Genomic DNA, 7,907 nt, shown 5'->3' with positions numbered 1-7,907 from the left:
GCTTATCTGATAGATCATACCTTTGTTTATCTGATCTGTCAAATCAATGTTTAAATATTACTGTAGGTTAAAAAACATGGAATTTGCATCTAAAAATAATAACCCATTGTTAATTAATGCTTTTAAAGAGGATGAAAAATTATCTCATATAAAAACTAGTCCAAGCATGACTAAATCACTGAGTATTATTGCAAAGATGATTGGACTTTCCTCTTCAGAGATTTCCAATGAAACATTTAGCAACAAATTAAAAAACTATTATGAAAGTAAAATATGTAATCAATTTGATAACACAAACAAACAAATTGTGGAAAACTTGTATTTTATAGCCAAGTATACAACTATAATTTTAAATTGCAAGAATATTTGAAATTTACATTACCAAAAGCTCATTAAACTAAGACTAAGTGCACATCCCCTAAATATTGAGGTTGGGAGATACTGCATACATCTCCAATTCCACGATCTAATAGATATTGCAAATTCTGCTTGAATGAAGTTGAGAATGAGAAACACTTCCCAGTGGCGGATCTAGAGGGGGTTGCAACCCCCTCCCTCCTTGGATTATTCAAATTATCTTTTATATAACTTGTATAGATTGTAATATTTCATTTCATTTATAAAAAATGAATTACTGGGAGTAAATCGGAATGCATTTTAAAACAGGATTCGTTTTAAAATCAAGAGTGACAGATTTACGTCTGATAATTATACAATAACATTAATCCAAATTTGAATTTGGTGCCCCCCCCCCTAAAATTTTCAAATTTAAGGTAAATCGTGGTATATTGTTTTGACAAATGTAGTAAACGATAAAAGGAGCAATAATTTCTTCCACTCCTGGAGAAAGGAATGACAAAAATTGAAAATATTTTTGATTTCTTGAATTACTTCATTGGGAGAACTTAATTTTTTCCAAAAAACCTTAAAATGTGCGTCATTTTACTCATTTCACCTTATTAAGAATGATAGAAAATGACTTAAATAGGAGACATATTTTAAGCCCTATAAAATCTGTAAAATCCAGGAGACTCAAGGTGGTCCCCAAACCCTCTGCCTCATAAAGTGGCCACCCCCGTAACCGCAATTCCTGGATCCGCCCCTGCATTTCCTCTTCAACCCCCTCCCCCCTTTGAAAAATTTCTAGATCTGCGCCTGTTTCCTATTATTTTGTACAAAATACGATCACTTAAGGAATAAATATTCAGAACATTTGGGTGCATGATTTGAATGCAAATTCCACAAAAAGTCTCATGAATCCTGAAAATTAGACATTCACAAAACATTTTTGTCAATATTTCACTGAGTGTTTTAATCTAAAGTACACTGAATTGAGAAATCAGGACAACTGTGGTTAATCTGAAAATGTGTATTAAGCCATTTGTACTATTTTCTATCATTTTAATACGGTGAAATTAATAAAATGACCCAAATTTTAAGGGGTTTTTGGAAAAAATTAAGTTCTCCCAATAAAGTAATTCAAGAAATCAAAGGATTTTGTCATTTATTTCTCCGGGAGTGGAAGAAATTATTGCTTTTTTTATCATTTGAGTACGTTTTCCGAAACAAGATACCGCGATTTACCTTAAATTTGAAAATTTTAGGCGGGGGGGGGGGGGGGGGGGGGTCAAAATGTGGTACAGTTGGCGACGGCTTAACATGAGTGAAAAAATTGTCGACGGGATGTAACTATTCTCTTTAGAGGCCATTCTATAATTAGAGGTCGCGTCATCAAGCTAAACTGATGTGGGTAGCACGTAACCTGTGTGCACACAATGCTTTAGAGGCCATGTTTAGAGGCATGTATGCCTCTCGACTTCTCTCAGTAAAGAAAATAGGATGTAACAAGCAAACACAAAAAGTTGGTGAACATCTTGAGGCGTTGAAAAGGAAATTATGTGTCGTCAACTAGCTATAAAGGATGATAGATCCAGAAATTAATTTATTTACTTTTAAAAAGGTCTTAGAATCAAAGTACTGAAAGACGGGGTCAAATTATTCAATGCATAACTTTCAGAAATGGTGCAGTCAGGGGCGGATCCAGGAATTGTGGTTACGGGGGCGCCACTTTATGAGGCAGTGGGTGCAGGGCGAAACCCTGGTGGGTGTCATGGGGGGGGGGGGCTCCTGGATTTTACGGGGCTTGACATGAAATATATACTATTTTCTATCATTTCAATAAGGTGAAATTAATAAGATGACTCAAATTGTAAGGGGTTTTTGGAAAAAATTAAGTTCTCCCAATAAAGTAATTCAAGAAATTAAAGGATTTTGTCATTTATTTCTCCGGGAGTGGAAGAAATTATTGCTTCTTTTGTCGTTTAGTACATTTTCCGAAACAAAATACCGCGATTTACCTTAAATTTGAAAATTTTAGGGGGGGGGGGGCTGCGCCCCCTCTAAATCCGCCACTGGCAGTTATGCTAATGTGACAATTCATATGAAAACTCTCCAGACAAATACTTTAACCAGACATAGTTCTTGAATTGCAGATTTACGTACAACTTCCTATTCGTGTTTTTGATATAAGAAAGGAAGTGTTTAAAATCGAAATTTTCTTAAAGTCTGTTCCTTTTTTATGGTTTTGGCGCCAAAACCAATATTTAAAGGAATGCTTGTATTGTGACCTCCTAGTCTTGTGGCCAGTTTTGTTTAATCAATATGATCCAGAACTCGATATTCTTGGTTATCATTTCGCCGAGATAGTTTCTTCCTTATTAAACCTCGATATCCTTGGTTTGTATCTTATAGTGAGGGTCACCATTTTAACTTGTGCACTTAGGTCTTCAGCTATTCATAACTAAATCAGGTGCTGAACTCTTGTGAAAAAGCATGAATGCTATAATAAAGTAAATGAAAAGAAATATAGACAAAGGTATGGAACAACGTTTAATATGTCAACAGAACAGAAATATAACATATGATAGGCTGACATCATCTTCGCAAGCCAAGCGTTTTCGGTCCGCTTCGCTCCCCACTCGGTTTGTGGGGAGCGAAGCGGACCGAAAACTCTTGGCTTGCGAAGATGACTCCGGATAAATTAGTATATTCTCGGTTTCTTCCGTAAAAAAAGCCGGATGTAAACAAAGTAAGAATATTTCCTCATGAAAACAACAATCGTTTCTGTTTGAAAGATAATTCAAATTCATCTAATAAATCAATGAAAAATAAAAAGATTTTTTTCCCAAAATATTGATTTTTTGATTGATATTGATAATTTTCAAATCTGTGTACAAAATGATCAGCGCAATTTATGCACTCTTTTCTTCCACGTAGATTCAATTCATGTACGTGTTCACAGCTTCCGTTTTGAAGCCTCGACTGACAGTAAACTAATAGACGGGATCACGTCTAAAATACTCACTACCCTCCATTTTATGATTGTAGAATTCGCAGTGGCGGATTTAAGGGGGAGCGCAGCCGGTGTAGAGGCAAATTTTGACTCCCATAGAATAATAACCCCTTTTGCCCGTAGAAAAAATGTCTTTTTCAAAAAGTCAGTCCATTTCACGTTTAGAAAAAGTGACCCCCGTAGAATAATTACCCCCTTGTAAATTTTATTAAGGATTATTTCTCTGGTAATGCCTAAGGGAGGCAGTCCAACATTGTCATATTATAAGTAAATCTACCATTAATATGAAACGTAACCAGATTCAAACATATCAAGAATTGTAATTTTGTTTCAAAAATAAGAATTTACTTGTTTTAACGAAATAGTGACTCGTACCAAATAAGTGTATGGTCACAACGAGTTATATTCGTTATTACGAGTAAATACATGCATAGTTATATCGAGATACATGCAATCGTTTTGTCATAAAGGGAATATGGGTTCAGGCGTGGAAGGGGGCTCTATAGTTACATTTGTAAACATGCATTAGTTTATTCTACACTAAGGACCATAACATGCAAACAGAGTACGTAATTGATTTGATATACACAGAGTAGCTACTACCATGATTGTGAAATCCTTGTCCCCATGTGTTATTAAGGTTAGAGTGTTATGCTAACCCATTCAGAATTGTATATAGTCAATGTAGCTATAAATATTTTACAAAGAATATGGAGTATGATATCAAATGTCAGATTTTGCTTAAGGTGGATCGATCCTCATATGACTTATCAATATTAATGGTTAAAAGTGGGAAAATTGTATTACGAACTGAATGGCAGTAGTATTTTCAGCAAGCTGGACCTAAAGTAGCGTTTTCATCAGTTAGAGTTAGCAGAAAAATCTCGCGACATCACTACATTTGTAACTCATGCTGGACTGTGTTACTTTTGGTGCCACTTCAGCTCCAGAGATTTATCAGTATACTCTCATTGGATGTGATGGCATTCGGAATGTGTCTGATGACATCATTGTACATGCTAAAACAACGGAAGAGCACGATCGGAGATTGACAGCAGTGATCGAGAAGCTAGGCCATAAGGGATTGACATTCAACAAGGAAAAATGTCAGTTTCCGGAAATTAGAATTCATGGGACATGTCTGTCGATCCAACCAGAGAGAATGTGAATGTGAGGCTCTCGCCTCCAACAAATACGTCAGAAGTAAGAAGTTTCTGAGTTTGCTAACATATTGTGGAAAATCCATTCCCAATTTAGCAACTAAGACAGAACCGCTCAGAATTTTGACTCGTAAAAATCAACCTTTCACATGGGACAAGAAGCAAGAACAAGCCTTTAGCAAGTTAAAGGAAAGTTTATCCAAAGCAGAGACGTTAGGATATTTTGACCCAAAGGCAAGAACTCAAGTAATGGCAGACATGGGTGCTGTGGGTCTTGGTGCAATGTTAGTACAGATTCAGGAGGGGGAACCAGTAAAAGCTTAACAGACGTAGAAAGGAGATACTCATAGACCGAGAAAGAGGCTTTGGCTCTGGTATGGGCTTGCGAACGATTTTACTTGTCTATACGAATGTGAATTTGACTTATTGACAGATTATAAACCATTGCAGTTCATTTACAGCAAAGGGTCTAATCTAGGTCTGCGCGCATCCAACGATGGGTTTTGAGACTGCAACCTTTCAAGTTCACTGTAAAGTATATTCCAGGACACAAGAATGTGGCCGATGCCTTATCTCAGTTAAGTACTCACAAAGCGGATACGTCCTCATCTAGTCAGATATCGGATGACTTTGTGAGATTTGTAGCTATGCCGGCAGTACCCCGATCACTGACGATTCAAGATGTAGAGAAAGAGTCGGCAGGAGACCTTGAACCACAGAGAGTCAGGGAAGCTTTGAAAACTGGAGATTGGACCAATTGTGAAGAAAGTTATATTTCGGTTAAAAATGAACTGTGTAGCATCGGAAAAGTCATTCTCAGAGGCACACGTATCGTAATACCAACTAGTATGCGACAGAAAGTTCTAAGCGTGGCTCATGAGGGACACCAAGGGATTACCAAAACAAAGCAAAGACTTACAGAAAAAGTATGGTGGCCCAAGACTGACAGTGACGCAGAACATGCTTGCAAAAAATGTTATGCATGTCAGGTTGTGGGAGGACCTTCATCACCAGATCCTGTACTTCGTAAAGTGCTTCCAAATCACCCATGGGAAGCAACCGCCATTGATTTGATGGGACCATTTCCAACTGGGGGTCAATATTGGTGTAAGTTGACTATTTCAGTCAGGTTTTTTTTAGACATTTGTTTTGAGAAACACCGGAACAGCTAAGATTATTGACTGTCTGGAAGAGACTTTCGCTAGATATGGCATACCAGATACCCTAAGAAGTGACAATGGACGACAATTTTGCTCTGCAGAATTTGAAACTTTCCTTGAGGAAAATGGTATCATTCACGAATCACGAGACATCAACTCCGTTTTGGCCACAGGCGAGTGGGGAGGTGGAACGCCATAATAAGACTCTATTGAAAGCTATCCGTACAGCCCATGCTAAAGGAAAAGATTGGAAAAAAGAGCTATAACCAAATTTTTGACAGCGTATAGAAATACACCGCACACAGTGACGGGGGTTGCACCCAACAAGTTAATTTACAGATATCCAGTGAAAACCAAAATTCGTAGTCTGCCGGAGGAAGATGGAGAAGACATAAGAGTCAAGGACTGGGTGCAAAAGAAGATAGGGAAAGAATACGCTGACAGAAGCAGAAATGCAAAGTATAGCCCTGTACAAGTAGGAGAGCAAGTTCTGGTTCAGCAACGGAAAGAAAACAAACTCTCATCTACTTTTGAGACTAAGCCATATGAGGTCATCGAACGGACTGGGAATGAGGTTGTGCTAAAGGCACCACATGGTAGAACGTATCGTCGGAATGTGAAACACGTAAAAAACTTTCATTCAGATGGTAACTATCAAGTTGATGAGGATATCGGTAGGACCGAGTCCATTACAGATGTGAATGTTCCGAATGGTGCTGGCATAAATCCAAAATCTGATAAGTCAGTTCCTGATGTATCAATCAACGACACTAGCGACCCAATGTCCGAGTCAGCTGCAGATGAGCGCACAAGACCAATCCGTGAACAATATAGTCGGTTAAAAAGCTCTACAGAGCTTGTGTTTGACATGTTGAATGTATATAGTGCCGACTTTAAATAAAATTTACTTTACTTTACTTTTACTTTTAACATAAATTACCTGATCGGTTTAAGAACTTTGTTTTAACTTGATCTTACTGTGTAAATAGACTGTGTAAAGTCTTGAAAGTTGTGTAAATTTCAGTGAAGTTTCCTTTTATCTTAATAGACATTTGATAAACAATATCAATTTCCAATTTTATTTTTAACTCTCAGAATTGTTTCGATCATCTGATTTAAGTTTTTAAGGGGGTACTCTACATCGTCATAATGGCTGACTTCCTTTAAAAACATGGATGAAAAAATCGATATCAGCAATATTTGACTTTTCCTTTTCCAATTAAATACCTAGCCGAGTAGCTCAGTAGGTTGATACCGACTGCTGAACTGTAGGTCGCAGGTTCGAGTCCAGGGGGATTTTAATTTTTTTCCAGATTACCTTCTACTAAAACTGTATTTTTGTCAAAATAAAGTAAATTTGAAAATTTTCAACTTCAAAATATTGTTGTACATATCCTCCACTTTTCATCTACATCAAATTTCTCTGGTGTAGCATACCTCCTTAAATCTAAGGAGAGGAGAAATGTAATAGTTAAGAACCATAATTCTGTTTTAAAACTATTTGACGTGATTTTTGGATTATTGCCCTTGATTAAAATTGTAGCATGCTGATGTTTGTTAGAGCGAGAATCCATCATATCTAATCCTAGTAATCCGGTGCTTAAGGATACTACAACCTGGTATATACTAAACCAAAGGAATACATAAAGTTTGATAAACGTACAGTGTGTTCTGAAAGCTAGTCAGCAGACTTTTGATCCTTATTTCAGATTCATTGCTGGTTAATTGGTTGTTTTTTTTTGTTGTTGTTTTTTTTTTTACCTTATGCATGTACGTCCGTTTATTTATATTTATCTCCAAGTATTTTTATTATATGTAAATGCTATTAAAATTAATCCTTGTATTTTCATGTACATTCTTATCACGTTTATATTTTGCTAATATTCTTGTGTTGTTTTTTAACTTAGTTATTGTACTTTCAACTTAATTAAAGTTGCCAATGAATAAATATCTATCTATATCTATCTATTTTGGGGAGTGTGTTTTTTATTTCTACATTGAAGTAAACTTGGGAAATTATGATGCTTGTTATTGAGCTACAGTGTGTTCAACTTGAGCTTTTTGCACGTAATTTACTCAAGATCTTATATATATATATATAATTGACTTGTCTTTTGGTGTCAACATAGCATAAGCAACACAAATCCATCATTACTTAAAAAATACACAATCACGCCTTCTAACAATACAGACATGAAAAAGTTAATACTGATAGCCTGGAAATTAATGGAAAAA

Source organism: Ostrea edulis, chromosome 2, assembly GCF_947568905.1.
Source record: "Ostrea edulis chromosome 2, xbOstEdul1.1, whole genome shotgun sequence".
Taxonomy (NCBI): domain Eukaryota; kingdom Metazoa; phylum Mollusca; class Bivalvia; order Ostreida; family Ostreidae; genus Ostrea; species Ostrea edulis.
This window is presented reverse-complemented; position numbering follows the sequence as displayed.